General features: G+C 44.3%; 1 protein-coding gene across 3 annotated transcripts in view; it reads left to right on the top strand.

Moving 5' to 3' along the window:
* LHFPL2 (LHFPL tetraspan subfamily member 2) overlaps positions 1–23,132 on the top strand; it is a 382,911-nt gene that overhangs the window by 172,500 nt on the left and 187,279 nt on the right. For all 3 annotated transcript variants that reach the window (XM_030193238.1, XM_030193239.1, XM_030193240.1), the window contains exon 3: positions 16,126–16,194. The gene's annotated coding sequence lies outside the window, so the exon portion shown is untranslated. The remainder of the gene's footprint in view (positions 1–16,125; positions 16,195–23,132) is intronic.

The following is a 23,132-nucleotide window of genomic DNA, read 5'->3' on the forward strand; positions in this document are numbered from 1 at the left end:
AACTTGGTTTTTTACCTTGAATATATGTTCCTGATGAGATATCGCACTCTCCAGTCATTCAGCTCTGAGCTATTTCTGCCTACTTAACTATTCTCTCACCTCTGCAATAAAGCTGCCTCTCCTCAGATTTCTACCTCCAACCAGGGCCGTGCCAACACGGTAAGCGGGGTAAGCACGAAGGGGGGGGGGGTGCCGTCCTCTGGGGGGCGCTGCCGCACCATGCTTACCTCGCCCTCCCGCTCCCATTGCCCAACTGCCCGCCCTCTTCTCTCCCGCAAGATTCCTTTCCTTTTTTTTCTCCTTTTAAATTTACCTCCATCCGGCAGCACAGGCGCAGCGTCAGTGAAGGAGGTGGTGCTCCCGACGTGTCTAGCCTTTCCTTCGCTCAGTGTCCCGCCTTCTTCTGATGTCAAGGAAATGACGTCAGAAGAAGGCGGAACACTGAGCGAAGGGAAGGCTAGACACGTCGGGAACGCCGCCTCCTTCACTGACACTGCGCTGCTGGACGGAGGTAAATTTAAAAGGAGAAAAAAAAGGAAAGGAATCTTGCGGGAGAGAAGAGGGCGGGCAGTTGGGCAATGGGAGCGGGAGGGCGAGGTAAGCATGGTGCGGCAGCGCCCCCCAGAGGACGGCACCCCCCCCCCCCTTCGTGCTTACCCCGCTTACCGTGTTGGCACGGCCCTGGTTGGAGGTAGAAATCTGAGGAGAGGCAGCTTTATTGCAGAGGTGAGAGAATAGTTAAGTAGGCAGAAATAGCTCAGAGCTGAATGACTGGAGAGTGCGATATCTCATCAGGAACATATATTCAAGGTAAAAAAACCAAGTTCGTTCCCATGACTTTTAGCAGGACACGTGCTGTCTGAAGAAAGATGGAGAATGCCTCATGGAGACAGAGACAGGGAGGTCAAGAAGGCTCACACAAGCCCAGGGAGGAGGGGATAAAGACCAATCGGGACAGAGCCTGCCACCAGGTGGCAAGGGTGGTCCTAGGGGACAGCCCTCGATTGGAGGGAAAGGTTGTACCTGGCTGACCTCTCAGGACAGAGATAGTAAGAATGACCAGGAAATGATAGCAGGTAGACAAAGGAGCCAAGCTTGGCTGAGAAAAAGAAGAGATCTAGGCAGCAGCACAACCAATGGTAACAGTTCTTATTCAGAAAGGCAAGTGTGGCTGCATTGCCTGTGAACTACATTACACACAATGCCTTGCTCATGTATCTTTGCAGTGAGAACTGCAGCAATGAAAATCCTTAGAAATGAGTAACAGTAAAGGCATTAAACACATTTTAGGGTCACATTATAAACTAGTGCAACGCTGTCAGAGGACAGAACAATATTAGTGTTGAGAATTTACATCTGTCAGCTTTATTTTGCACTTTACAGGAGGACATGCGTTTCTTTCTATTTCTCTAGTGTTACACAATATGCAGAGTTTGGTATCTCTGCTTTCAGTTTTTCTCTGCATAGGTTTTGTGGTTCCCTATTTTGTATCAGGTAAGAGTCATGTTCTATATCTGCAAATGAGTTGAAGGATTCTGCTGGGATGTGGTGTCTGTATAGGAATGTGTAACAGTCCATCTTGGTCCAGTTTCCCAGTACAGGTATGGGTGGGGATGGAGGAGATTACTGGTGGGGATTAAATGGATCTTAGCGGGGACAAGTGAGTATGGGTTAGATTTCAGTGGTGTGCCTTGACAATTTTTGCACCTTGTAAGTGTGCCGTGAGATGAGCTAGAAATATCATTTGACTGCACTGGTGTAATCAGTTTCAGAAAAATGTATCATAAACTACTTTATTGTCCAGTAGCTATAATACCTAACATTGCTGTAATAACACCTGATTAGGGCTGCTCCTGCTGCAACATCGGGATCCATGATCTTGATGCCTTTGGCAGGAATGGTATCCATTGTAAGTTCTGTTGCAGTTTCTCTGTAGCAGGATGTTTCTCAGACCCATTGGGGCTTGGGAGGGTGGGGGTGTTTAGTGCTTCATTTTTTTCGGGCCCAAGACCCAGGGGGTCCTGGTGGGGCCCTTGGGGCCCCAGACCGGCTAGCAAGTTGTCCTGTTGGTCAAGCAGGCACTGGCAGCTCAGGCTGGCCCCCAACCACAAGAGAAGGCCCTGTTGGGGGCCAAACATTGCAGAAATGGTTGTATTCTGTTGGAAGTTACCTTGACCACTGGAGGGTGGTTCTGGGGAGGCAGGGGACCTCTTGGATCTGCAGTCATCCCCTGGGGGCAATTCTGGGAGGGATGGGTGGGAGGGGATTCCTTTGGTCGTGGGCTGGGAGGAAGGGGAAACAGGAGAATGAAGCTCTTTCAGGGGGTCAGAAGGGTCTGTAAGCACTTTGAAAAGGTTGGGGAAATTTATGCAGGTCCCGACCAATTTTCAGCTGGAGCTCTCATAACTGTTTTATGCTGGCCCCAGTTGGATATCAGCTGGGACCCACATAAGCTCCAGCAGGCACTGTGGGACAATTTAGCCCTGGATATTCAGTACCGGTGCCCTCACATTGCCCAGCACTGAATATCTGGGGCTAAATTAACCGGCAAGGGTCAGCATTTAAAAAACCGCTGACTGCTGCTGGCCGAATATCATCTAGTTGTTAATTATTGATTCCAGAGCTGCAATGGTCAAGTAGATTAGCTCAGTTATAAAGCTTTTTAAAATCTTCAGCTTTCTAGGCAATTTAAGCCTTATTTTCCGCTATCAAATTTGTGTCAAGCAGTGGTTCTGTCCCACTTAAATTACTGTATGCATTTTAAGTTACTAGGCCTCAGTAGACAGTAGCTTCCCTTCATCTGGTTCAAAATATGGCTGCCAAAATGATCACAGAGCTACCCTATTACTCATTTCCCAACATTGGTTACCAATTAAGATTAGAATCCTGTTCAAATTACTTATCATTGCTTTTAGAGAATTCAATGGAATAGGCCCAGTTTACCTTAAATATATATATTTAGCGTTGTGCATCTTTGAGATCACTAAGATCACAGTTAAACTATACCTTAATAATTGTTTCAGCAACAGAAATTTAGTAGACAAATACACATTATACTTTTCAAGTTTTTCTACCACTAGTGAGGTAATTAAATTTGCGGAGGACACAAACAGCCTTATTTTCGAAAGTGATGGGCGCCCAGATTTCGACCCAAATCGGGAGAAGGACGCTCATAGAGGCGCCCAAATCGGTATAATCGAAAGCCGATTTTAGGCGCCTGCAACTGCACTCCGTCGCGGGAACGAACAAAGTTGACGGGGGCGTGTCGGAGGCGGGACTGAGGCATGTTTATCAGCCAAGCAGAGATGGGCGCCTTCGGCCGATAATCGAAAAGAAAATGACCGTTTTTAGCGCGAATGTAGGTCACTTTTTTTGGACCATTTTTTTTCACGAACAAGTCCCAAAAAAGTGCCCTAAATGACCAGATGACCACCGGAGGGAATCGGGGATGACCACCCCTCCCAATGGTCACTAACCCCCTCCCACCAAAAACCCCCCAACTTTAACAACTTTTTTTCCAGCCTCTATGCCAGCCTCAAATGCCATACCCAGCTCCATCACAGCAGTATGCAGGTCCCTGGAGCAGTTGTTAGTGGGTGCGGTGGACTTCAGGCAGGTGGACCCAGGCCCATCCCCCCTACCTGTTACACTTGTGGTGGTTAATGTTGAGCCCCCCAAAACCCACTGTACCCACATCTAGGTGCCCCCCTTCAGCCATAAGTGCTATGGTAATGGTGTAGATTTGTGGGCAGTGGGTTTGGGGGAGATTTGGTGGGCTTAGCACCCAAGGGAAGGGAGCTATGGACTTGGGAGGTATTTAACTTTTTTTTTTAACTTTTTACAAGTGCCCCCTAGGGTGCCCGGTTGGTGTCCTGGCATGTGAGGGGGACCAGTGCACTACGAATCCTGGCCCTTCCCACGACCCAATGCCTTGGATTTTTTCGTTTTTGAGCTAGGCGCCTTCGGTTTCCATTATCGCTGAAAAACAAAACCGCCCAGTTCAAATCCGCACATATCCGATGCATTTGCCAGGCACAAACCGTATTATCGAAAAAAAGATGGGCGGCCATTTTTTTTCGAAAATACGGTCTGTCCCGCCCCTTCACATACCCGCTCTCTGACATAGACGCCCATGGAGATGGGCGTTCGCGTTCGATTATGCCCCTCAAAGTTATTCAAAGGTGTTAAATCGCAAGAGGATTATGAAAAATTGCAAGATGAACTTACGAGGCTGGGAGACTGGGCATCCAAATGGTAGATGATATTTAATGTGAGCAAGTGCAAAGTGATGCATGTGGGAAAGAGGAACCTAAACTATAGCTACGTGATGCAGGGTTCTACGCTAGGAATCACCGACCAGGAAAAGAATCTAGGAGTCATCGTTGATGATTCTTTGAAATCTTCTGCTCAGTGTGCTGTGGCAGCAAAGAAATCAAATAAAATGTTAGGTATTATTAGGAAAGGAACAGAAAATAAAAACAAGAATGTTATAATGCCTTTGTATCGCTCCATGGTGCGACCGCACCTTGAATACTGTTTGCAATTCTGGTCACCGCATCTCAAAAAAGATATAATGGAATTAGAAAAGGTACAGAGAAGGGCGACGAAAATAATAAAGGGGATGGGACGACATCTCTATGAGGAAAGGCTGAAATGGCTTGGGCTCTTCAGGTCAGAGAAAAGACGGCTGAGGGGTGTTATGATAGAGGTCTATAAAATACTGAGTGGAGTGGAACGGGTGTACGTGAATCATTTGTTTACTCTTTCCAAAAATACTAGGACTAGGAGGCATGCAATGAAGCTACAAAGTAGTAAATTTAAAACAAATCAGAGAAAATATTTCGTCACTCAACTTGTAATTAAACTCTGGAATTTGTTGCCAGAGAATGTGGTAAAAGCAGTTAGCTTAGTGGGGTTTAAAAAAGGTGTGGATAGCTTCCTAAAAGAAAAGTCCATAAGCCATTATTAAAATGGACTTGGAAAAATCCACTGCTTATTTCTGGGATAAGCAGCATAAAATGTATTGTACTGTTTTGGGATGTTGCCAGGTACTTGTGACCTGGATTAGCAACTGTTAGAAACAGGATACTGGGCATGATGGACCTTCCGTCTGTCCTACTATGGCAACACTTATGTACTTATATTATGTACTTATGTACTTAAGTCTGGAGTTTACTTCCTTCTGAGCTTAAACTAGAATCCAAATATTTGGTTTACTAAACAATTCTACACACACAAGGCTCTTTTAACTGAAGTGCAGTAAAATTTTGCATTTACTGTGTTTTAACTGCAAATGATGTGCAGCAGATGCAGAGCTTGTGTGGTAACTGTTGGGGTTGTGTCCAGCATGTTCTTTGCAGTTACTATATTGAAATGTTTACCACACATTAAGACTATTCACAATTAGTGTGCATGCACTAATCTTAAGGATCTAGTCATCATCGTAGACAGTATATTGAAATCCTTTGTTCAATATGTGGTGAAAGCCATAAAATAAAACAGATTGCTAGGAGTTAAAGGAAAAGAAAATGAAACAGAGAATACCATAATACCCTTGTATCACTCCATGGTGTGACCATATCTTGAGTATTGTATGCAGTTCTGGTTATCACATCTCAAAAAGGTATAGTGGATTTAGACCAGTGAGCCTGACATCGGTGCCTGGCAAAATGGTAGAGACTACTATAAAGAACAAAATTACAGAGCATATTCAAAAGCATGGATTAATGAGACAAAAGCCAACATGGATTTAGTGAAGGGAAATCTTGCTTCACCAATCTATTACATTTCTTTGAAGGGGTGAACAAACGTGGATAAAGGCGAGCCGGTTGATATCATGTATCTGGTTTTCAACAGGCGTTTGACAAAGTACCTCATGAAAGACTCCAGAAGAAATTGGAAAGTCATGGGATAGGAGGTAGTGTCCTATTGTGGATTAAAAACTTTTTAAAAGATAGAAAACAGAGAGTAGGGTTAAATGGTCAGTATTCTCAATGGAGAAGGGTAGATAGTGGGGTTCCCCAGGGTTCTGTGCTGGGACCGCTGCTTTTTAACATATTTATAAATGATCTAGAGATGGGAGTAACTAGTGAGGTAATTAAATTTGCTGACGACACAAAGTTATTCAAAGTTGTTAAATCGGGAAAGGATTGTGAAAAATTTACAAGAGGACCTTATGAGACTGGGAGACTGGGCGTCTAAATGGCAGATGACGTTTAATGTGAACAAGTGCAAAGTGAGTCATGTGGGAAAGAGGAACCCAAACTATAGATACATAATGCAAGGTTCCACGTAAGGAGTCACCGACCAAGAAAGGGATCATGGCGTTGTAGTTGATGATACGTTGAAACCTTCTGTTCAGTGTGCTGTGGCGGCTAAGAAAGCAAATAGAACCAGTTAATGTAGCTATATTAAAAATAAAAAAAGGTTTGGGCAAGTTTCTGGAGGAAAAGTCCAGAAATCATTATTAAAGTAGACCTGGGGAAAGCCACTGCTTATCCCTGGGGGGGGGTAAATGGTATGAAATCTAACTACATTTTAGGATCCTGTCAGGTACTTGTGAAATGGATTGACCACTGTTGAAAATTGGCTTTTAATGTACCTTTGTTTGGATCCATTATGGCACTTCTTATATTCTTATGACAATATATACTAGTTTGTTACAATGAATATGCACAACTGCTCCTTTTTCTAACCCTTATAGCGGCAGTATTTATCAGTGAATTAAGTAATGTTAAAGGGGAAGTGTACAGAAATAAACAATGAATTCTTTATAAGTTATCATCATCTGCTAAGCCTGAGATGCTAGCCAAGTCTGGTGAAAGATAATCTTTTAATAAGTAGACAATTATCTAAATTGTTATGGTGTATGTGGAAAATTGGAGAGCAAATAACTCATTCCATTTTGCTGTCATTCCTTGGAAGAAATTCTGTAGTAATGCAATTAAAACATATAAGCAACACAAATCTATTCATAACTTTTCTGCTTATCAACTTGCGTAATCACACAAATGCAAGTTGACCACATCAATGAGAGGCATGTGGAGGGTAAGTTTTATAACAGGCCACCTAGGTTTGGAGGTTGAGAAGATACTTTTAGTCTATTTTATAAAGACCTAAAGAGGGGAATTTTATATGATGTCTAAGTTCAACTTTGGACATTTTGCACAAAACATCCAAAATTTGAATAGGAAAGGTAATTAAAAAAAAAAATGTCTATCTGTTTTTTTCAAAAATACTGTTTTGAACAAGGTTTTGTGCTTTGAACATTTTGTTTTTTTGGTCCATTTTTTTTTCGAAAAAAACAAACAAACCTCATGAATAAGTGCAAAATGTAGATATTCATGCCATTGGGATGTAGGGGGAGCCAGCATTTTTATTAGACTGGTCCCCCAGACATCCCAGGAGAGCAAGGGGACACCCTGAGGGCACTCCTGTGCACTTCATAAAATTGCTTCCAGGTACACATCTCAGCTTTGCTCCCTTACCTTGTCTGCTGAGCCTTCCAAAACCCACTACCCCCCCCCCCCCCCCCAAACACACACACTGTACACCACTATAATAGCCCTTATGGATGAAGGAGGCACGGGCACCATTTTGTGCCTCATTTGTTATAAAAACAAGTCTAGCTCAAAATGTCTTAGTTTTAGTCCTGGATGGTTTGGTTTTGTTCCATTATGGCTGAAAAACGCCCAAGTCTTAGGAACGCCCAAATCATGCCCTTAACATGCCCCCTTGAGATTTGGATGCACTGTAGAAGAACAGCATAGAAAAAACAACTGAAAAATAGGTTTCGAAAATACTGATTTGGACGTTTTTGTGAGAAAAACATCCAAATGCTGCTTTATGCCACTTTTTAGACGTTTTTCTGCTTTGAAAATTAGCCCCAAAGGCACCTGTAGTATACTCTTTACAAAATGCTAGAGAAAAAGCAGCAGAAGTCACTTCAAAATTGAGGTCATAGGTTTCTACATCTGTTCAGGAATAGGATTAAATATTTGCGCGTTCTACAAAATATGCACATAAATCATGATCCCACTGGGCAGACTTATACGGTCTGTGCCAGAGCCGGTGGTTGGGAGGCGGGGATAGTGCTGGGCAGACTTATACGGTCTGTGCCCTGAAGGGCACAGGTACAAATCAAAGTAGGGTATACACAAAAAGTAGCACATATGAGTTATCTTGTTGGGCAGACTGGATGGACCGTGCAGGTCTTTTTCTGCTGTCATCTACTATGTTACTATGTATGTTACTTGCGCTTTAGCCAAAGTCCACCCCTGAACATACTAAACCATGGCCATGTGATAGTATGAGTCACCTTTTTACTGTGCTGACTTTAGGCGTGTAGCCCTATGGTTACCAGTTGCGGTATGTTCAGTTTTCAAACTGAAGCCTATGTTTACTAAGGTGCAGTATAGGTGCGTTAGCATTTTTAACGGGCGTAAATGGTTTATGCACGTTAAACATAAGTACATAAGTACATAAGTAGTGCCATACTGGGAAAGACCAAAGGTCCATCTAGCCCAGCATCCTGTCACCGACAGTGGCCAATCCAGGTCAAGGGCACCTGGCACGCTCCCCAAACGTAAAAACATTCCAGACAAGTTATACCTAAAAATGCGGAATTTTTCCAAGTCCATTTAATAGCGGTCTATGGACTTGTCCTTTAGGAATCTATCTAACCCCTTTTTAAACTCCGTCAAGCTAACCGCCCGTACCACGTTCTCCGGCAACGAATTCCAGAGTCTAATTACACGTTGGGTGAAGAAAAATTTTCTCCGATTCGTTTTAAATTTACCACACTATAGCTTCAACTCATGCCCTCTAGTCCTAGTATTTTTGGATAGCGTGAACAGTCGCTTCACATCCATCCGATCCATTCCACTCATTATTTTATACACTTCTATCATATCTCCCCTCAGCCGTCTCTTCTCCAAGCTGAAAAGCCCTAGCCTTCTCAGCCTCTCTTCATAGGAAAGTCGTCCCATCCCACTATCATTTTCGTCGCCCTTCGCTGTACCTTTTCCAATTCTACTATATCTTTTTTGAGATACGGAGACCAGTACTGAACACAATACTCCAGGTGCGGTCGCACCATGGAGCGATACAACGGCATTATAACATCCGCACACCTGGACTCCATACCCTTCCTAATAACACCCAACATTCTATTCGCTTTCCTAGCCGCAGCAGCACACTGAGCAGAAGGTTTCAGCGTATCATCGACTAACACTAACGCGCCCATGGAAATGTATAGGCACGTTAGCGTTTAATGTGCCTTAAATTTAAAGGTGCGTTAGAAATGCTAATGTGCCTTAGTAAACGTAGCCCTATTCTTGTTACCCCATCAAAGAAGATGCAGAAGGGGGGCACCTCCTCAGCAGAGGCCATCCAACCAGATGAGGCAGCTATTGCACCTCGCCACACAATTGCTGGGCCAGAATGTGCACATGGAAGATTACTGGCGCCAGAAATTGGAGCTGCAACAGGAAGTGGTACAGGCCCAACGTGAAGTGGTACAGCAGCTCCAATGGCTGGAGCACAGCATCGAGGGCCTACGCCGTGACCTGAAAGCACCTAGTATACCCTGATGCAGCAACAACTGGCCTCTACTTCCACCACTACACAGCAACCACCCACTAAGAAGAGGAGCTTGAGATCCTCAGCCTCCACAGCCACTGGTCCAGCAGCCACCACACCAGGTCCCCTTCTGGGTCCTGTGCCTAGGTTGCAGGGCAAGCCACAGAGCGCAAAGTGGCCGGACTTCCACAGGGCAGCCGAGGCAGCGGGCAGCCGAGGCAGCAGGCAGCCTTGTGGACACAGAGGAGGAGAGTGGGAGCTCATCAGAGGACTCTCAAGAATTCCCCTGCAGCACCAGCTGCAAAGGAACACGGTGGGAGGGGTAGGAGGGGACGGGGACGGGGCCAGGGGAGGGAGCGGGGAAAGTGATGGGACATGCTGGGGGGGTGGGGGTGAGGGTTGGAAGGAGGGGAATATGTACAGAGCGGGTGATGGTGGTGGTAGAGGGTGGTGGTGGTGGTGGTGTGTAAATACTATGTCATAGAAATAAATGTCAACTTACTCTCACAGAAAACTTGTCTCGATCAGTCTTTGCCTGGCTCTGACCCCCAGCTGGTGTGCACTGTGTTCTGCTCTGTGGGCGGGAGGTGGAGGGGGCTCCTCATCCTGTTCATCTGGAGCCTGCTGCTGTGGTGGCTGTGGTTCTTCTGGGAGGGCCTGTCCTCTGCGCATTGCCAAATTATGGAGCATGCAGCAGGCCAGGAATATCTTTGCCACCTTTTGGGGGCTGTACAGGAGCTCCCCTCCAGAAGGGTCCAGACATCAGAACCTGTTCTTAAGTTGTCCGAAGGTGCGCTCGATGATGCCACGGGTGGTCCGATGTCTACTGTTGTAGTTCTCCTCTGACCCTGTTTGTGGGTACACTATGGGGGTCATGAGCCAACTCCGCTGTGGGTAGCCTCTGTCACCTTTGGGGAGAAGCAGGATGAGAAAGATGAGTGTGTATTGTTTGGAGTGGGTACGTTGTGGAGGGGGGGGGGGGATAGTGGGTTGTGGAGGGTTGCCCGGTGGAGGAGGTATAGTTTGGGCAGATCCATGCTACACTTACCTAGGAGCCATCTTCCAGTGATCTCCCCTTGCTCAAACATGCAGAAGATTCCAGAGTGCTGCAATATATAGGCATCATGGGTGGAACCTGGGTATCGGGCACACACGTATAGAATCTCCCCCTGGGCGTCACACACAACTTGCATATTGAGGGAGTGGAATGCTTTCTTGTTCCTATAAGTGGCCTCTCGTGCCCGGGGGTGGTGGGGGTCTGAGTGCGACATGTGTGCAGTCAATGGCGCCTACAACCGAGGGGAAGCGAGCTACGGTGTAGAAGTCAGTCATGTTGTTCTGCAGGGCCTGGGGGGTGGTGGGGAAGGTGATGTACTCAGAGGTGTGGGTAAGGAAGGCATCAAGGAACTGGGTGAGGCAGTTAGAAATAGAAGCCTGGATGAGACCCGTGTTCACAGATAGGACAGACTGGAAACTCCCAGTGGCCAGAAAAGATAGAGAAGCAGTGATCTTTAGGTGCACAGGGATGGGGTTGTTCCTATGGGTCCTGGGCTGCAGGAGGGGCTTGAGCTGGTCACAAAGGTGCTGAATGGCAGCCCTATCAAAGCGGTACGTAGTGAGACACTGCAGGTCAGTGAGGTCTAGGAAACTGCTACGGGGCCTGAAAACTCTGGGGTGTGAGTACCTCCTGCGGTGCCTCCCCTCTTCCTCCAACATGTAAGCCAGCATTTAGTGCCTCCATTTCCCCACACTACAGGTGCAATGCAGTATCACCAGTGCTCACCTCTCCCTACCAACTTGGTGAAACACAGCAGCAACAAACAGAAGCTGACACTCACTCTCCCACCACCGACAAACAATGCGGTCACACACAGCAGAGCCACACTGCAAGCACTCTCTGACCCAGTACAAAACCAGGGGCGTAGCCAGCCTTCCGTGGGGGAGGGGTCCAGAGCCCGGGGGGAGGGGGCACATTTTAGCCCCCCCCGGCGCCGCCCCCACTGCCGACATTGCCGCCCCCCCCCCCTCCCGCCGCGAACCCGCCGCCGCTGCAGCCTACCTTTACCTTTGCTGGCGGGGGATCCCACTCCCCGCCAGCCGACGTCTTCTTCTCAGTCGCTTCCTGCTCTTCAATTTGTTTGCTGACATCCTGCACATTGTACGTGCAGGACGTCAGACTCAGAGAACAGAACTGTTCTCTGAGTCTGACGTCCTGCACGTACAATTACGTGCAGGACGTCAGCAAACAAATTGAAGAGCAGGAAGGACTGAGAAGACGTCGGCTGGCGGGGAGTGGGATCCCCCACCAGCAAAAGTAAAGGTAGGCGGCGGCGGGGGCGGGTTCGCCGGGAGGGGGGTCCTGGGGTGAATCTGCGGGGGCTCAGGCCCCACGTAGCTACGCCACTGGTACAAACTCTCCTGCCACACCCTCTAGCCACACACTCTCCAAGCAGTCTTCACAAACAGGCTGCAGCAGTACACAGGACAAAGAGACAAACAGAGACTACAAACAGGTAAGGGAATGAAATATGAACTTGGGGACAGTGAGTGGAGAGGGATAGGGGGAGGGGATGGAGATAGAGGAAGGAGTAGTGGTGTCTGGGTTTGGGGGCTAGAAAGGTAGGGAATGCTGAAAAGGTAAACCACAAATGAGGGTGAAAACGTTCCAACTACGGCACACAGACAAAGGTAACAGGTACTCAACAAACTCTCAGTTTTCTCTCCCAACAACGTTCTCGCCGCTCTCTAACTGCACAAAATCGCTAATGGGTCTAAAGACGACTTCCCCCTTACCCTGGTCGCTTTTATTTCAGGTCTAACTAAGGACGCCCATGTTCCGACCCATGCGAAACCATTTCGCTAGCCATTGTACACTGGGGGGCGCCCATCTCGTAACACCGCCCATAACACGCCCCCTGTGGGGACGACCATAGATGGGAGTCCTTGCGCTGAGGATGCCCTTATGGCCCTGTTTTGATTATTGGATTTGAGTGATCTTCTTTCACAGGGACGCCCATGTGCCTTTTGTGTCATTTTTGGACACCCTTTTCTTTCGAAAATGAGCCTGATTGACTTTGGAAATTAGGATTCAGGAGAATTATAGTTGGTTTCAGAAAATGCTAAAATCCATTGTTTCATAAATTTCTTTTGATTGTGTTCTGTCTGAAGGCTAGGATTCTATTTGCTATCTTTAGGGTGCTAACATTTTTAGCGTGCACTAATTTTTAGCGCTTGTTAATGCTAGAGACACCCATATATTCCTATGGGTGTCTCTAGTGTTAGTGCACGCTAATTTTTAGTGCACGCTAAAAACGTTAGCACACCTACAGTGCGGCTTAGTAAACAGGGACCTAACTTTTTTATTTAATTAATTGTAAGCCACATTGAACTTCATGACTAATGTGGGATAGAAATGTCGATTAATATAATGTAAAGGTAATTTTGTAAGAGCTGTTTTCTGAGCATATACACGAAAAGTCTTTTATGAAATTATCCACATAGGAGACAATTGTATAATTGGGGACTGCCATTTAGGCACCCCAATGCTGTGTTGTGATAGCCTATTTTGTAACAGCATCTGGGTGGCTATATACCATTATAGAATATTGGGCTCTCATGTCTTTAAGAAAAGTCATTGAATACCCCAAAACTGTAGCTTCATTTTGCTTGAAATTCTTGAATAAGTAAATATGGTTCCTGAGGGCTTACAGAGCTGCACGCCTTGGTGTGTATTACCTGCTAAACTATTCTAAACATGTTTTGACAATGAATTAGGTTACAGCATTACAGTAAAATAAATAGCGTATGATGCAAATACTTCATGGAGAAATGAAACAGGTTTTTTCCAGCGGTGAACAGATGAAACAGTGAGAATAACTTTTATCATCTTTAAAAAAAAAAGCCAGTGCCTGAGAATTTATTTCATGTATTAAACAAAACATGTACACACAACCTGCCCAAACCAGCCTGCTGTTCAAACACCAACTACCTGCATAATTTGTCTTAAAAATCAAGAGGTTTATGCAGATAAAAAGCGCACATGCACTTAAGATGTCTCCAGTGGGAGTGCAAAGTATACACATTGATTGTGCTCATACTTTTTTTTCAAATTAAAGGCCTGCATGCATGGATTTCTCCCCTGATCATGTTATATTCCCCAGGAATGTCTCTTTACTGGGGTTAAGTGTGAGATACATATGTACTTTCAGCAGGGAGAAAATCCATTTAGGTAGATTTAGCCGTTCTATCGCACATTTTGTACTGTTAGATTTAGCAAGATATTTAACTTTATTTATGAGTTGCTTTTCTGAGCATAGGCGAAGTGTTTGACAAACGTCACCTGGTAACTTTAGTGAGTGAACTGCCATTGAATATATGGACAAAGTTTAGAAGTTAAAATTAACTGGTTATCTTTGATGCTCAGTGGCTCTTTGAATATCTATCCCCAATTGATTGTTGTAGGTAGGTGTTCCTCTTTTAGAAGAAAAAAAAATAACACTCAGAATCATGTTCACTGAGGTGGATTAATATGACAAGGGATTCCTTTGACATATTCCATCTTTTGGGCATTGAGGTCTCCAGAAAGTGAATAACCGGCATGTATGTGTGTGAATGAATAATGTGAGGCATTAACCAATGGATTCTTTATATGGTGTCAAAGGTCTGGTGTGGGTACAAGATTATTAATTAATGGGCCTTAACAATCAATAAATCTTGATGTCTTTCTGACTGGTCATTCTGAATGATTCTGTTTATTGTAATGTATCATATAGTTAACTTTTACTGCCTAGAACTTTTGGATTTATGCGAGCATTTGCTTGTGCACTATTCTATAATCTCAAGCGTCTAAATCCCATAGCGCACAACTCAAAAGGGGGGGCATGGCCAGGAAAAAGGCATGGGTGGGTCAGGGGCATTCCAAAAAATTGTGTGCAGTTTTATAGAATAGTGCCATTTATGCATTGAAATACCATGAGTTGAGCGCCCAAATTGTAGAGGCAGTCCCACAGTGGGGGCAACAGTCAACATATAAGACTATAATCCCAGCGTTTGAACTGTTTTTAAGTATATCAGATCTTCAGAATTTTTCTCCACCATGACCCCCTCAGTGGTGACTCACTTCACAAGAGTAAACAGCTCAAGACTCGCCGTGCCTTCTCATTGGGTAGTCACAAAGTGGCTCGATTTTCTCCTGTACAGAGTCCCAAATGGTTCAAATAACCAGTGGGCTCGGGCCAGCAGAGAAGGAGGAAGTGGTCTGATGTGCAGGGTGGAACCTGAAGCTAAATTGGAGTGAGAGAGAGCTGGGCAAGCTGGAACATGGAGAGTGATATTACTGGTGAAAGAAGAAGCTGGGGGAGTAGAAAGGCCATATTATTGGAGACATTTTGCACAAATATTTACAAAAAAACATGCAGAATTTTTAAAAAAATATTTTTATTTTTGAAGTTTTACATAATAGTACATCAAAGCAACCAATTGGATAAAAGATGCAGAGTTTTAAAATACTGTGAACAGAATTTCCAAAAATTTTGTGCATAATTTTTCATTTTGTGCCAAGTTGCCCCAGGAGTAATAGGTAGGGTTCTTGCTGTTTGAATCATAGCATTAGTGCTAATGTATGACATGTTTGCTAAATGTATCTTGAGTTTGGATTTTCTTTACGTTTTGCATTTCACAATGTGCCTGGTAGAGAGATTTATGTTGCTATTACTCCGCTGACATGAGAATTAGAATAATTGTATTGTGACTTCCATGGAGAAATGTCCTACTTATGATCTGCACTTGTTGGGGGGGGGGGGGGGGTAGACGTTTGTGAATGCAGAGTATGGTTACATTTAACTCATAAGAACAGCAATTCATTCTCACTACTTGCACCGCCCCCTTAGGCTTCCATCTGCCGCATTCCGCCACACAGGAAACAGGTAATGACTTCAGCGAGCGCGGGACACCAGCAGATGGAAGCCTGTGGGGCCGGTGCAAGCAGTGAGAATGAATTGCTGTAGGCGCTGGGGATGCCTGTACTGACACCGGGGAGGGAAGGTGTTCAGAGACAGGAACGCAGATGCCAGGATGCCATGTAGAAGAGGGGGGAAGACAACAGTGTGGCGCTGTGCCCACCCAGGTCCACGCGTAGCTATGCCACTGATGTCAGCAGATCCTTTTCTGAACTGAGCATAACTCTACCTGAATGTCTTAATTCTGATCTCTATGTTCTATGTAAATGGGGCTTCACATCACATTGTTGATCACATACTTGATCAGACTAATAGTCCATTTAGCCCAGTATCTTGCTTTCAACAGTGGCCAATCCAGGTCACAAGTACCTGGCAGAAAGTTTATTTCACTGTTCTGTGTGCTATGTTGGCATTTGGTTCTTTTACTGTAGTTATACTGCTTCTATAATGTAGGTCACCTATGTCAGGTTGCACTTGTTGTACACCATTTTGGGTGAACCTGTTCATGAAAGCGGTTAATAAGTATTATTTATTTATTTTATTATTTCTGTGTTGTTTCTTACATTTTTCCTAAAAATTATTTCCACAGATATAACTAGTATTCCTTAACTGCCATTGCCCATTTTGTCGAAGAGGTATTCTATCAACAAGAAAGTTGGTGAGTGAATATTTTGATCTTGTTTTTTTACAGTATTCCCAGCAACCATAGTTTGGATTTGCATATACATTCTCTATTCCTTGGTAAAAATCTGAATGCTAAACTTGGTACCTCAATTTCCTTTTTTGACTGTTTTCAAATATGAAGGAGGGGAAATGAAAGAAGAAGGACTGATTAGTTTAGCATGTGCTCACTATTTTGTATAGGATCCATATAAATATTGCTATACTGGGACAGACCGAAAGTCCATCAAGCCCAGCATCCTGTTTCCAACAGTGGCCAATCCAGGTCACATGTACCTGGCAAGATCCCAAAACAGTACAATACATTTTATGTTCTTATTCTAGTGATAAGACAGAGCTTGATGTTGTAAGAGGACACCTATGTGAGAACTCCAGAAGGTGCCTATTTTATAAAAACAATCCCAATTTGGCACAATCCAAACTATCATGGGGAATAACAAAATCTACAAACTGATATCCTTATTCAAATACATTTTTTTGTGGACTGTTAGGTGGGTACGTTTGGAAATTGAGTAGTATCCAGAAGAACACCATAATTCTTCACAGGTCCATTTTTGACATCATCTTTAACGTCATCTTTAAATCAAGATTTAAAAATTATATATATTCCCATCAAATTTTCAGTTTCCAAAAATTTGACTTAGGTGAAGCAACTACTCAGTCACACAGAGAACAGCCTTCCAACGCAGCGCAATATTTCACTTCTGCTGCATCAAGGAAGTCATTCCTGTGAAAGACAACAATCTGTTATTGAAAGCTTCTTCGTGCACATCAACATATAGGACCAAATTCTATAAATGGTGCCTTAAAAATCAGTGCCGAAAAACCACTTGGTTAGCCTAAATATCTGCACCTAAGTTAGGCACAGATCGTGTGTATTCCATAATAGTGCAAATAGTTTTTTGAAACACCCACAACCTACCCATTCCATGCCCCCTTTTCGACTTCCGTGAATTAGAATTCATGCGCACCACATTGTAGAATACATCTAGAAAGTTCTGCGCATACATTCTAATTAAAGCCAATTAGTGCCGCTAATTGCTTAAGAGCCAATTAGCGCTAATTGGCTTGTTAATTAAGTTGTAAGCACAATTTGGACATGCAGCCAAATTAGCGCGCACAAGTTAATGCGCCATATATAGAATTTGGGGGATAGCCCACAGAAACTCACAAATTCACATCAACTTAAGGCACATCCAGATTTTCTTAGTTCAATCCTCTTCTCTTCAAAATGGCTGTGGCATCTGCTGGAATCTGATTATACAGGATCAGCAGACAGCAGGGCACCAATCAGCTTATACTAACAGGCTTATTTTCGAAAGAGAAGGGCGCCCATCTTTCGACACAAATCGGGAGATGGGCGTCCTTCTCTCAGGGTCGCCCAAATCTGCATAATTGAAAGCCGATTTTGGGCGTCCCCAACTGCTTCCTGTCGTGGGGACAACCAAAGTTCCTGGGGGCGTGTCGGAGGCATAGCGAAGGCGGGACTGAGGTGTGCCTAACAGATGGCCATCCTTGAGTGATAATGGAAAAAAGAAGGGCGTCCCCTGACGAGCACTTGGCCGACTTTACTTGGTCCATTTTTCTTATGACCAAGCCTCAAAAAGGTGCCCGAACTGACCAGATGACCATCGGAGGGAATCGGGGATGACCTCCCCTGACTTCCCCAGTGGTCACTAACCCCCTCCCACCCTGAAAAAAACAACTTTAAAAACTTTTTTTGCCAGCCTGAAATGTCATATTCAGGTCCATCGCAGCAGTATGCAGGTTCCTGGGAGGGGAGGTGTGTGTGTGTCAGCGGAGGCATAGCGAAGGTGTGGATGTCCTTCTTTCAAACATTTTAGACGTCCTGAACTGCCCCCCCCCCCCCCCCACAGGGATGGCCAAATTTCAATGGAGTGGAGTGGAGGAGTGGCCTAATGATTAGAGCACTGGTCTTACAATCCAGGGGTGGCCGGTTCAAATCCCAGTGCTGCTACTTGTGATCCAAATAAATAAATAAAGGGGGTAAGGGGGTGTCAGAGGCATAGCAAAGACATGGATGTCCTTCTCACAGAAACATCCACATTTTGGACATCCTCAACTGCCATCACAGGGACGGAGGCATAGCAAAGGACATCCTTCACCCATACTCTAAAAAAAAAAAAAAGACGTCCCTGACGAGCACTTGGACGTGTTCACCTGGACTTCTGTTTTTCTAAAGTTGTAGACGGCAATTTATTTAAGGTTAGTAAGGAAATCGTGTGCAAATGAGCTAACAGTGAGCAGCTCATTTGCATGCGATTTCCTTCATGCATGCCCGTTCCTTTCCAAATCGCTAAGGGATCAGTAAGGGAAGGGCTTTTTCCATTCAGTTAGTGCATCTGGCTGAAGGTAAGGGAGCTATGTACCTGGGAGCAATTTGTGAAATCCACTGCAATGCCCCCTACGGTGCCCAGTTGGTGTCCTGGCATGTCAGAGGGACCAGTGCACAACCAAATGGCTTGGATTTGGTCATTTCTGAGATGGACATCCTCGCTTTTCATTATCGCCGAAAATCAGAAACGACCAAGTCCTGGGGATGACCATCTCTAAGATCGACCTAAATTTGCTGATTTGGGCGGCCCCGACCATATTATTGAAACGAAAGATGGACGCCCATCTTGTTTTGATAACACGGGTTTCCCTGCCCCTTGCTGGAGCCGTCCTGCGAGAACATCCCCAGGAAAACTTGGGCGTACCTTTCGATTATGCCCCTCCATGTCATCCAGTCTAGTTCATTGAGCCCATTAGGGATAGCAGTACACAATTTTATAAAAGCAACGTAGGCACCTATATGCATTTATAAAATGGGCTTCCAGGACTATCTCCAATAGCACACAAATGCTGAGACACGCATGTACACTTGTTCCTGTAAAGTTGTAAATATGTGCATATACTCCACAATACCTGTATATTTTATAAGTACATATACTTTGCAACTCGGGCTGCACTCCACACAGACTATAACCCCAGGAATACCTACAAGCAGATCGCATAAAAATAGACACATACTTTGCATGTTGTATATTTTTTTTATTTATGTATGTGGCCACTTAATTCTCTAAATGCCCTTTTTTGCATGTAAAACAGGCCTTTTTATGCACAGAAAATGCTGCCTAAAATTACACCCCTTATAGGGTGTAATTCTATAAATGGGTGTTGACATTTATGCACCAATTATATGTGTAAAAGATTAGAATAATCATATATCACAACAAGGAATAGAGAGTACTAGTACTATACAACACAGCACGACAATCTCTCTAAAATAGTGGCAATTGATACTTTCATAAGACTATGGCTCTGTGAAGTGCATAGAAATGTAAATAAGAACAAGTGGAAAAAGCCTCTGAAAGAAGCCCAACCACCAACCCAATTGATCGTTTTCAAAAACGAGGGTTGAGGAAAATCGGCTATTTGTCATCACTGGCACAAAAAAAACCCCTTATTTCTTTGGGTATAAAATGCTAACTTCACAGAACTGACTTTGGATGGATCCACAAAGAGAAGTGAGAAATTACTTAACTTCAAGTGTGGTAAACAACATGTAAGTGGTCGGTGGGGAGGACACTTATTGCCACCCATTGAGATGGCGGTGAGGGCTCCCGTGGTAACCTGGCGGAAATATTTTTTAAATATTTCCACTAGTTCCGGAAATGGCACGTGCTAGGGGTAGAACTACTGCCAGCACCCATATTGGGCCAGCAGTAGTTCTGGGTTGCCACACTTGCCTGTCTCTCACTATTGAAAATGTGATAGTGAAACAGCACCACCTAGTGACAGGCCTGTAGGTGGAGGACTCCCGCTTAGAGGGAACAGTGGTAGGCACCCTGTTATAGAATTATCCCCATATGCTTTTTGGGTTAGCATGCAGATCAGGGGCGAAGCCAGACTTCGACGGGAGGGCGGTCCAGAGCCCGAGGTGAGGGGGCACATTTTACCCCCCCCCCCATTTTTGACTCCTCCCCCTGCCGCCACCACCACCAACTTTGACCCCCCCCCCCCCCCCGACGGCGGCGGGGGAGGGTTGGTGGCAGGGGGGTCCAGGGCCAAATCTATAGGGGCCCAGGCCCCCATGACCCCACGTAGCTACGCCACTGATGCAGATTGTTCCAAAGTGTGACATATCATCATTTATTACACAGGAGCTAGGCACCCTACACTATAATAGCTTTTGCAGAACTTTACAAATAAGTTTCATACTTTTTAAACTTTTTACATTCTTTCTTCTTCCCATGTTCTTATATTCGTGCTCTTCATCTCTGTTTACCTGTTCCAGACTTTGCTCTTGCTCAAGTGCATTGTACTTTGTTTAGTTCTGTGAAACTAGTGTTTTATGTTTCACTCTTTTTGAGAAGGCCAGTAAAAGCAGTGCTGGGAAGATGTGATCCCAGTAATCCAGTCCTTTTGTCCAATTCTTGCCTGTGACATTTGGTGTCTGCTGCTCTCCAGAGCACATTTGAGGCAGTGTCACATGAGATCAGCTCTTCATCTAACATCCAGCAGAGAATGACTTGTTGATCATCAGTAAAAGATTAGCACGCTTGTATTTTAGAGAACATTGTTTCCGCCGATACTAGAAGGATTCAAAATTGCTCATGTACTATTGAGTAACAAAACCAGATATGACAGGACAGCTCCAAAACAGATATTATGAAAGATGTAGGCATTAAACATCAGAAGAACTGGACCACTTAGGTGATAAAGTATGTGCAAAGCTACACATTTTGATTTTTTGTTGGAGGGGATCTGCTGTATCAAAACAGTGAAATTAAAGCCACATTTTAGGCTTGGACAGTATAGCTGTGTAGGATCCCTATCTGGTTTCTTTGATGAGTAATTTTCTATTTAATGGAGGAGGTTGCAATAAAGTTTATCTGCAAGGAAAGAGAAATGGAAATGGGACTTGATATACTGCCTTTCTGAGGTTTTTGCAACTACATTCAAAGTGGTTTACATATATTCAGGTACTTACTTTGTACCAGGGGTAATGGAGGGTTAAGTGACTTGCCCAGAGTCACAAGGAGCTGCAGTGGGAATTGAACTCAGTTCCCCAGGATCAAAGTCCACTGCACTAACCACTAGGTTACTCTGAAGAAGAAAAGGAAAACAAGGAGAGACCAGGCTGGGAAGAAGGAAGAGGAGGAAAGATGGACAGCAAGCTAGAGAGAGAAATAGGGTGAATAGGCTGAACTAACTTTGGAAAGAAGGGGGATAGCTGTTGCATTCTTTCAGCTGTTCACATAGAAATATGTGTGTTCTTGTGATCGCATGTAATTTTACAAGCAGATGAGCCCTTTTACTGAGCTGTGTGCCCAACGCATGTCACTTTGGAGTTACCGCCCGGCTACCACATGGCCCTTGCGGTAATTTCATTTTTGACGCACATCCGCATCGCGCGCCAGAAAAGAATTTTTATTTTCTGACGTGTGGCAGAAACTGGGCAGTAATTGTCATTTACAGGTGCGCTGAAAATGGATCTGCGTTCGCCCAAAACACACACCTACACTAGCGCAGCCCATTTTTCAACGCACCTTAGTAAAAGGGCCCCAGAGTAATTTAGGGGACCTTTTACAAAGGCATGCTAGTATTTTTAGTGCACGCTAAAAATAAGCATGCGCTAATCGGGCATCTCTAGCGTTTAGCGCACGCAAATCATTAGCACGCACTAAAAATGCTAACATGCCTTTGTAAAAGACCCCCCTAATAAGAGGCATTTTACCTGCATATACTGGAATATAGACGTGAAAATGCCTTTGTAAAATTACTCTATAGACTTGTAATGGAGATGGTAGGAAAGGTTGAACTCTCAACTTTTACTTAGGAAATTAGCTATTTCCAAACTTTGGTTTCCCTCTAATAATTTATCTGATCTGATTGTTCATAAATAAAGCGTAGACGAAAGCAAAATGGTCTAATAAAATATTTGGGGGATGGAATAATAATAATAATAATTCAATGGAAAATTAAGGGATGGAACAATGAATCTAAAGAGTTAAGAGTTTTTTTTAAACTTTATTTATTAAAAAAACAAATATATAGACAAATCGATGTACAAAAATATCAAGCAGTAGACAAAAGACAAAAATGTTGTTTTACAGTTGTAAAAGGTAAGCATTCATAAAAGTGAATTTGGCTCCCAAGTTCAGGGGCCCTTTTACTAAGCCATGGCAAAAAGTGGCCTGCAGCAGTGCAAGCACATCTTTTGGGTGGGTGCCGGGCCAGTTTTTAGCACATCCTGGAAAAAGGGCCTTTTTTAAGGGGTTGGAAAATGGACATGCGGAAAAATAAAAACCAGCGCCTTACCACCACCTGGGTGGTAGGCATGCAGCGCTTGCCCACTGCCATTTACTGCCAGGTAAGCGCTTCATGGTAGAAATATTTTCTACCGCGTGTTTTCGGAATGCGCCAAATTCAGAATTACCACCCGGGGCATGCGGTAGTCAGGCGGTAGTGCTGATTTGGCGAGAACTGGACACACGTAGGCCCTTATGCCCCTTTATAAAATGGCCCCTCAATGAATCAAAAACAAAGTAGACAAATATCATTCCTGCAAATATGTATATCCAAATAGAATTATATTTACTCAACAGAAAAGCTTACTGAGAAGAAAAAGTTCAGTGCTTAAGAGATTAAAAACACTTATTGGAATTTAACCAGCTTTCCAAATCGTGATAATTTTCTTTTGTTTTTCTTTTTGTCCTGGAGATTGGATACAGTTAACATCATTTCCTAGTTCTGTCAGACTTGCTGTAAGTATGAAGGGAAAGGTTCTTCAGTATACATATACCAAGACAAAATTTTTTATGTAAACATTTCTCAAGTTTGAATCCCTGACTTTCCCTGGAGTGCACACTCTGGACTGGTTATCAGATTGCTTTAGATATAAAGGAA

This window comes from Microcaecilia unicolor, chromosome 2, assembly GCF_901765095.1.
Source record: "Microcaecilia unicolor chromosome 2, aMicUni1.1, whole genome shotgun sequence".
In the NCBI taxonomy this organism is placed as follows: Eukaryota; Metazoa; Chordata; class Amphibia; order Gymnophiona; family Siphonopidae; genus Microcaecilia; species Microcaecilia unicolor.